The sequence below is a fragment of the Orycteropus afer genome, unplaced genomic scaffold, assembly GCF_000298275.1.
Source record: "Orycteropus afer afer isolate SDZICR_OR568_19922 unplaced genomic scaffold, OryAfe1.0 scaffold00339, whole genome shotgun sequence".
NCBI lineage: Eukaryota > Metazoa > Chordata > Mammalia > Tubulidentata > Orycteropodidae > Orycteropus > Orycteropus afer.
In genome coordinates this window covers 2,296,685-2,306,715 of record NW_006921926.1, presented here as the reverse complement: position 1 = coordinate 2,306,715, position 10,031 = coordinate 2,296,685, and positions in this window count along the sequence as shown.

The window sequence follows — 10,031 nt, the reverse complement described above, 5'->3', positions numbered from 1 at the left end:
TATCTATTTTCCATTTAAACATAATTATTAGTATCTGTGCTCCCTCTTTTGGAAGCCCTAAGAAAAAGGGTGATAAATGATAAGATTTTAGCACCAAAACTCTACCCAAAGCCCTCAAAGTGATCCTCCTCTCCCTACCCCCACAGCCACCACTACTGCTTTGGCCTTACCATGTATTTCTAGCAATCTGAAGTTGCCATGCATGTAATCCTGGTCCTCACCACACCTTTCCCCTCACACCTAATTGTCATGCATGGGAAGTCTGGGAATAATTTCCTAGGCTTCCCATAATATGGAAACAGCCTTGATCTTCACACACAGAAAAAAAAGTAAGAAACAAACTGCATGCATCTATGTCATTCAGTGACCTCCAGAGAAACCAGATAGATAAACTGTTGTTGTTGTTATGTGCCAGGGACCTGACTCATAGCTACCCCTCCTTGGGTTTCTGAGGCAGTATCACTACGGAAGTAGATTGCCCCATCTTCCTTCCAAGGAGTGGCTGGTGGGTTTGAACCGCCAGCCTTCTGGTTAGCAGTCAAGTGCCTGAGGCACTATGCTACCAGAACTCCCATAGATAGATATATAGACAGACAGAAAGATAGACAGACAGATAGGTAGATAGATAGGGAAGGCGGGAGGGAAGTGTGAAGGAGGGTGGGAGAGAGAGAGAGGGAAGGAGTGAGCAAGAAGGAAGGAAGAAATAGATTAGAATTTGTGGGGGAACATGGGATGAAATGAAAGAAACCACAGTGCAAATATGTATCTAACAGAAAATTAGAAAACTATCCAGAAAATATAATCTCTTCCTTCTAGAAAAAGATTTATGTCAGGTATTATTATTCAAAAGCCTTAGATTTTCTTAGTAATTTTGCTATCTAGAAAGCTCTGTTGGTTAAGGCACTGTGGTTAAGGCATTGGGCTGCTCACCAAAATGTCAGTAGTTCCAATCCACCAGCCATTTCATGAGAGAAAGATGAAGCACTCTGCTTCTATGAAGATTTATAGCCTTGGAAACCCAATGGGGGTCGCTGAGTTGGAATCAACTCAACAGCAGTGAATTTGTTTGTTTGGGTTTTTTAGTATTTGTTTGTTTGTTTGGTTTGGTTTGATGGGTCCCTAGGGATGGTGCAAATGGTTAAAGGCCTGGCTGCTAACTGAAAGGATGGCAGTTCAAACCCACCCAGAGGGGCATCAGAAAGAAAGCCTGGTGATTTGTTTTCGAAAGGTCACAGCCACGAAAACCTTATGGTGCCCAGCTGTGCTCTGGCACACATGGGTTCGCCATGAGTTGGAACTGACTTCATAGCACCTGGTTGTTGTTCGGTTGCTATATATTGCAATCTATATTAAACCTACATTGCCTGCTGAGATCAAATTAAAATAGACCATTTTCTATTACTTTATAAACACATGCAAGACTTCACTTTTCCAAGGGTCATGGACTTCTAGAGACGAAAAAGACATTGAGGAATCATTATATCCACTCCATTTTATAAATGAGGAAAGAAGATCAAAGGATTGACCACGATTTCCCTAATGCATTTGGCCAGTCACTAAAACCAATTAATTAGGTGAATATGCTTTTACTAAAGAACACCATCCACAGAGCCTCTTCAGAGTTAGAAAAAAAGAGTGAGAAAGAGAACTTTTGCTCTTTTGTTATTTGGGTAAGGGGAGGGTGTACTGGAGAAAATGAAAAATAAAAAAAAAAAAAAATTTAAAAAAAACCCATAGAATATAGACAAATGAAAATGTCAGCAGGAACACTTGAAATATTGGCCAAAGAAACATCATAGGAAGCTGGGCGACCTGTGTAGTTATTGTTTAATAAAACCAGCTTGATATTTCTAAATAAAAGCAAGAATGACTAAAAAGTGAGCAAGCCTCTCATTAAAACCACTCTTCAGTTTCACTATTCAGGCCTCATCAGACTATCAGAAGGAAACAGCACATTTTTTTAAAAAATTTATAAACTATCAGATATTCATTTACAGTCATCCTTGCTCTATTCTGAAAATCTTTAAGTATTCTAAGTGCCAACTTTATCTATATCCATATATTGCATCTTTACATGAATGCATTCAAATATCTATCTAAAAATACAGTATGGCAATTTTGTGTCTCAAAAACTGAATAACTGGTGCAATGATGCAAATTTCCATGCTTTTCAAAAAGTACTGGAATGTTTGTATGCATATCTGTACAAATAACATGAGTTTTGGGGTTGAATGTTTTTAATCCCTCAGGTATATTCCTCTTAATAGAATCAACTTAATTTCATCTGACATTGTCCTCTTCAGAGCCGCAAATTCAACAAGCTTAGCAGGTCCTGATCTTAGTTTTTAACAGATGGCCTCAATGATATGACAGTAATGGCATCTGACATGTGTTGTTTCAATGATCTCTTTTACTCTTGCAAAAGAATGGAAGCATTAGATCCCATGTGTTCCTTCAGATTGTTATTTCTGGCACGCTCTTCTTGGCATATGTTATGATGAACCATTCATAACAAATTAAATTTTCATTAAGATAAAAAAAAAAATCTTTATAATCCTTAATTCTACGGTTTGTCTCCGTTCCCAAGGTAACATTTTCTATGCAAAGAAAATTATATATTATTGCACAAATAATTGAGAATGTGAGCTAGTTTAGATTTATCTTTTAAGAGCTGACTGTGTTGATACAAGGGAGAAGGGGAGCAGGGAGGAGAGGCCTGGAATCCCAGGAATGGAAAACAGACAAGATGCCTGAAAGGTTCATGGCTTTCCTTTCAAAGCATTTTCCTGGGACATAAAAATCATAGGTTCCCAGCAAACGCATCGAAAGAGGCTGAACCACATGATGCCACTTGAATGGCACCACATGGGCTAGATACAAAGAGCTGCTGGAGCAGGCAGAATTCCTGCACCTTTAAGGTAGAGCTTTAAAGCTGATTGTAGCTGTAATTAACAGTTTCCTCTAACTGTGTAATGGAATTTTCCTGAAGGACTCAGTGGTTTTACTCACTGGCAGGTTTAGCAAAATGGGATTTCAGACAGCGCAGTGCTTTCAACCCCAAGTAGCTAAATCTAGTTAAAGCAGAAACATCAGTGATTTTCAGCAAGCTCGCCTCCTGGAAATGTCTGAGTATCACAAACCACTGCGGAGTGCTTCTTTCAGAAGCAAGCTGCACCTAAATGGGGACCAGAGGCGAGAAAGCTAACCTTGGCATCTCGCTTTCTGAGCTCACACTTCAATTCCAGACTTTTTTTTCCCCCCTAATGCCTAAGGCATTTGACTGCTAACCAGAAGGCTGGCGGTTCAAACCCACCAGCCACTCCTCGGAAGGAAGGTTGGGCAATCTACTTCAGTAGAGATATCGCCTCGAAAACCAAAGAGGGGTCGCTATGAATCAGATCCGACTTGACAGCAGTGACTTTGGTTGTTTTGTTTTGTTTTGTTTTGTTTTGTTTTGTTTTAATGTATTCAAACCTGCTCAGTAGTCCAGTCGATTTCCACTCACAGTGACCCCTCCTTGGGTTTCTGAGACAGTATCTCTAGGGAAGTAGATTGCCCTGTCTTCCTTCCCAGGAGTGGCTGATGGGTTTGAACTGTCAGCCTTCTGGTTAGCAGTCAAATGCCTTAGGCACTATGCCACCAGAGCTCCTTAGTAACTGGTAGACTATTTTCAATGTACACTGGAAATATTAGCCACCTTTTGGGCAGCTAATATTGAATTAAATTTAATTCTCTGCCTTGCCTCCATCCTTTGCATAGCCTTCACTTTGATAGTATTTCAGAACCTGCGTAAGAGAGAATCTCTTGGTACATGAGCTTTGGCTATAAATGTACTTCATTAGTCTTTTTTCCATATTTTCTTTCTACTGAAAATGTAATGCAACTGCTCACAAGAAGGATATAAAAATGTGTAACTTGAAGTCCAAAATAGCAGAGAAGAAACAAACAGGCTTACTATTGAATATCTTATAATAACGAGCACAAAAATATTACCTGTGTTTGTGAAATAAACACTTTTTGCTTTCTCAAGTGGTTTCACGTATGAGTCTAAGGTGAAACAAAAACTGTAAAAAACAAACAAAGTGAATACAATGAAAAATAGGAATTTGGCAAGAGTTTTCTCTGTTTACTAAGTAAGAAAAGAAATGAAGCTAACTCAGCCAGCAAAAAAGTGGCAGTAACAAGACGGTCACTCAATCGCACAGTTATGGCAAAATATTTAACTAAAAATTAAAGGGCAAGGGAAGTTCCAAGAAATGTATGTACATAAGATTCAGTGTTTCATAGACATTATCAAAGAACTCAGAGAAATGAGGGTTTGTGAAAGAGGAATGAGAGCATCTGAGGGAATCAAGGAGCGTGCACACTTGAAAGAGGAGCATCTGTGGCGGAAGGAGCAGCATGTCCCTGCAACCAGCAGGGTGTCCAAGGGCTTGAACAGAGTTGTACTATGACAAAGTCCTGGAGACTCACTATAACATTCTCTCTTTCAGCTGCTACTTAAATACCTTATGGAAGAGGTCAAAGTCCCTTGGACAAGGTCCGAGATGAAATTGCCTTCTATCAAAGTCTGATCTAAAGCTAATTGTTCTATAGCAAGTTTTTACCATATTCACTTGAAAATCATTATGTGAAATACACTAGAACATTACCTTCTCGTGAGATTAATCTTCTATTAGGTGTTTTCATAGATGAAGCACATCAACAATTACTCTCAATAGAACCAGATTTCTTCTTTATTGAAATAGATCTGAGTAAGAAACTGATTGGTCTCCCGAGACATTGTAGCCTTTGTAAAGTGAAATAAAGATAAAATAGGTACTTTTCCCAAAAGAATCAATTTTATACTAGACACAAACAAAACCTCCATATATTTATAAAAGCAGAATTTGGACAGGCAGTTTCTCACCACACACAATAAAAGAAGTCAATTACAAAAACTACTTAGATATTTTTAAATATTCTCCCAAACAAATGTGGGTCAAAAGAAAATTAAAAATAGGCTGTGTTACTGGGGGTAAAGGCCTAAAAACAAAAGGGAAGGAAAAAAGGGGGGAGAGGGAGGGAGGAGGGGAGGAAGGAATAGAGGCAGGAGAAAAGAAAAAGGGAAGAAGAGGTTAGAAGGAAGAAGCAAATGGACATTATGAAGCACATTGTATTTGCCTAAAAATGTGCTTGGCATAGTGATATATAAATATTTATATATAAAATAAGATTCCTATAGGTTCTTAAACCTGAGTCAGAGAGAAGGGATATGTGAAGCAATTAGAGAACTGTCAATAACTAAATGATATTTTACAGACAACTACAATATGATTTAAGAAAAGAAGAGCAGGAAAGGCTGACAAGATCAAGGTAAAGGTGAGATTAGAGAAAGACCTTGAAAGAAGAATAGCATCTCAATAATGCAGAAATTTTAGACAAGAAATGTATAATGAGCACAGGCAGGAAGAGGAAAAGGAGCAAAACATGTCACATAACACGTATCAGAGAAGGGGATTCATTGGACTGAAGTGAGAGTGATTCATACAATATGATGGCACAATGATATCTTCTCTGTGTCATATATACATATGTGCACACTGACAGAGAGAGGGAGAGATTCGCCCTGGGTCGTACTTTGGGCTAAACGAAGGATTGGAGGTTCGAGCCCACTGAGAGGTGCCTCAAAAAAAAGCCCTGGGGACCTGCTTTTGAAAAATCAGCCATCAAAACCCGAGGAGCACAGTATACTCTGATATGTGGGGTCATCATGAGTCAGAGCCAACTTGTTGGCAACTGGTTTAGATAGAGAGATAGACAGATACAGATTATGATACAGATAATTCACTGCCATTGAATTGGATCTGATTCATAGCGACCCCTCCTTGGGTTTCCGAGGCAGTATCACTCTGGGAGTAGATTGCCAAACCTTCCTTCCAAGGAGTGCCTGGTGGGTTTGAACCGCCAGCCTTCTGGTTAGCTGTCAAATGCCTTAGGCACTATGCTACCAGAACTCCCATGATATAGATATGTTGTTGTTGTTGTTATGTGCCGTCGAGTCGGCCCCGACTCATAGCGAACCCTCCTTGGGTTTGCGAGACAGTATCACTACGGAAGTAGGATTGCCCAACCTTCCTTCTGAGGAGTGGCTGGTAGGTTTGAACCACCAACCTTCTGGTTAGCAGTCAAGTGCTTTAGCCACTATCCTACCAGAGCTCCTTGATATAGATATACATACACATATAAATATATATTTGTTTGTATTTCTATATGTAGGTATTGGGGGAACCATGGTCTGTTATCTACAGATTTCAAGCTCCTAGAGAATGGGGACCATATTATCCCTAATCCATCTAATACATTTGTAGACTCTTGAAAATCTCCCTAGACACAAAGAGGAAAGAAATGGTAATAACAATACATTGTCTTTAGATAGAATTCTTTGTGGAATAGTTGGAAGAATCTTACAATAAAAATTACATGTATTTTTATGTCTCCATAAGGTAAGTGGATAAAGAACTTTAATCTACAATTCAGACAGGATAAATAAAGGTGTTAAATGGCTTGTCCATGTCATGTTTCTGGCTAAATTTCAGGTGACTCTCTATAATTATTTAGCTTTTCAGGTGGGTTTGGAAATTTCTCCTTCTCTATCCTGGCGAGTGCTTCCATTGTCTTCCCCACAGCTGCCGCTGGGCTAATAGAGCTGTGATAGTAGGGCTGCAAGTGTGTCATTAGCCTCCCCGGAGTCCATCAGCTCACCTCTCACTCAAAAGGAGCTTCAGTTGGCTACAAGTTTCCAGTTAGATTTTTTTTTCCCCCTTAATCTTTTTTTGTTTCAGCATTTTCTGGTTTTCCTAAACTAAGGCTGTTCATAGAAAAATTCAACTGAATTCCAAGATACAATTTGATCCTCTCAACCATCCATCTGTGTTTGAGTCTATTTCAACACAAATCCATTTTCTGCAACTCTCAAACACAGGAAACCAAGGCTTCCAGTCTAAATTATCAGTCAATCCATGCTTTCAGCTCAAGTGATAAGAGATTGAAATTTTAGATCCTTCTTTTCAGTGAACCCATGTAAATAAAATTACAGTCATTTCTCTTATATTGGAAATAGAATAAACCTAGAAGTCAAGAAGCTGAATTGTAGACCTAACTCTGCTATAACCTGCTATTTGATGAAGTGGAAATAGCACAGAGCTTTAAGGCAGTAAAAAAAAAAAAAAAAAAATCTGTTGCTATTGAGCCTATGCTGACCCATAGGAATGACCCTATAGGACAGAGTAAAACTGCCACATATGGTTTCCAAGGCTGTGATCTATTTGGAAGCAGACTGCCACATCTCTCTCCTGTGGAATGTCTGATGGGTTTGAACTTAGAACAGTACAGATCTGAGCAAAAATACTGACTTACTATCAGACACAGAAGTTACTTAACTTCTCTGACCCATCTGTAACACAAACACTATTTAATTCACAGGGTGCTTATGAGGATCAGATGGACCAGCTTATTAAAAAAAAAAAAAAAAAGCAATTAACAGAAGCCTCATATACAGGTGGCATTCAATAATATTCATTTCCTTTCCTGTAAAATGAAAGAGTTGGATTAGAGCAAATGTAAGGTCCCTTCTGGTGCTAACATTTTATGTTTCTATTATTTTTTCTAGGTACTATAAATTGTATACCAGTCTGGTTCCCTTTCCTAGCCTCCAAGCAACACAGCTGAAAACACTTAACTCCCACCTGTACACTCAAAATAGCTCCAGGCTCTGAGACTCTTAAGCCGGAACTTCTACATTGTACTCCATTTTCAAGAACTGAATGGCTGAGTGACTTCCTGCCTTATACCCTTTTTCTCTGTGTCTTTAATTCCACTTTCTTGCTTCTTGTTGCTCTCATGATGTGGAAGCCAGTCCCTGAGACCCTATTACCAGGCATGGTGATTGCTACCTGCTTGTTCTTTCCTGCACTGACCACCTGCCTGCTTGGACACTTACTGCCTGCCTGCTGCCAGTTGGGGAGAGTCCTAGCCCACCAACCAGGACATCTGTCTACAGACCACTGCCAGGCCTCCCAGATACCAGCCACCCACCTGTCAGCCAGCCTCAAAGTGTTCACTGTGTGAAAGCCAGCCTTGTTCTCTCCTGCCCAGCTGAGCCTAGGCCACTGGTGGATCCTGGATTATCAGCCAAACCTTGGCCCTCAATAGACATTGGCTTAGTTATCTAGTGGTGATGTAATGGAATTATCACAAGGGGATGGCTTTAAAGAACAGAAATTTATTTTCTCACAGTTTTGGAGGGTGAGAGTCCACACCAGGGTCTTGGTCATGCTGATTCCTTCCTTGTTGGTAGCTCTGGGCCTTCCTGGGTTCTTAAGTGTTCCTCGGCTTGTAGACAATCTTCACATGCCATCTGTCTTTCCCCTGTGTGTATATCTCTGGGTCTATTCTAGTCACTTTATAATGCAGAAGTAATTGGGTTCAGGATACACCCTACGCTGATGTGATATCACTAACATAACAAAAGAAAAATCTCTGTTGCCAAATAGTATCATATTTCCAGGTACAAGGATTAGGATTTCAATATATAATTTGGAGAACACAATTCAATCCATAACACTTGGCATAATATTTAAAGTACTTTTAAAAAATACATATTACGTGTTACTAAATCCTTAGGAGCTCTGGCACTTGACTGCTAACCAGAAGGCTGGCAGTTCAAACCCACTAGCCACTCCTCGGAAGGAAGGTTGGGCAATCTACTTCCGTAGTGATACTGCCTCAGCAACCCAAGGAGGGGTCGCTATGAGTTGGGCCAACTCGAAGGCACATGATAACAACAACAACAATAAATTCTTGGGTGGTGCAAACAGTTAAGCATTTGACCACTAGCCAAAAGGTTGGCAGTTCAAAGACACCCAAAGGAAGCTTAGAATACAGGCCTGGAAATATGATTCAGAGAAGTTATGGCCTTGAACAGCCTATAGAGCAGTCTGCTCTTCACACATGGGTTACAGGGTGTCGGAAGAGCAACAAACAACAAATACTTTCAGTAGCTTACCCCCTGAACTAAATCAAAATCTCTAGAGGCAGAATCCAGGAATCTGCAATTTTTTAAATTTCCCAGTGATTATTATAAGCAGATAGGCTTGGAAGTGTTCACTCTAGAACTAATGAACTTAAAAATCATGATTGCTTAGTTCACGTGGTTAGAGCATATGAGTTAAAATGTAACTGTTCCTGTTGCATGGTCACAGATGATATCTCTAACCCTGGCCAGCTTGCCCTAAATATCTGCTGTTGGTCATATGGGAAGTTAGGTAAGAGTAGAGATTACTCCATCTAAATTCATCTGCAAGAAAGAAGGTCAGCTGTAGTAACAACATCAATTACACACACACACACAAAAAAAAATAGCTAATAATAGCTAACCTTTACTTCATGATTACATATGCCAAGTGCTTTACCTGCATTATTTCATTTAATTCTCCATCATCTTTATCAAGTAATTATTAATTGCCCACTTTTCATATAGATGGAAAGAAATTCAATAAAGGTTAAATAATAAAAATCAGATCATGTATTTCTCCTGATTAAAATTCACCAGTGGCTTCTATTATTCTTAAAATTATACTCAAATTTTTACCATAAGCTACAAGGCCATCACCTGACCCCTGCCTGTCTTTTCATTCTCATCTCCTACCGCTCTTCTCTTTGCTCACTGTGACCCAAACACTAGGTCTCTCTCTGTCTCTCAGCCACCAGTTAGTTCTCACTGACTGCTTTTGTGCTTAGGATTCTCTCTACATAGAACACTCTTACAGGTCCTTGCATGTTTAGCTGTTTTGTGATTTAGGTCTTAATCATCTCAGTGAGATCTTCTCTCTCTGGAAAGAACTTCCCTGGCCCCCCATAACACCATTTCAGGTTATTTTCTTTAATTGTTTATTTTATTTTTAATTGTCTAACATGTTTTGTTCTGAGAGGCTGGACCATGTGAAGAAAAATGTGGCATAGGATTGGAGGAAGACTCAATAACCTGCAAT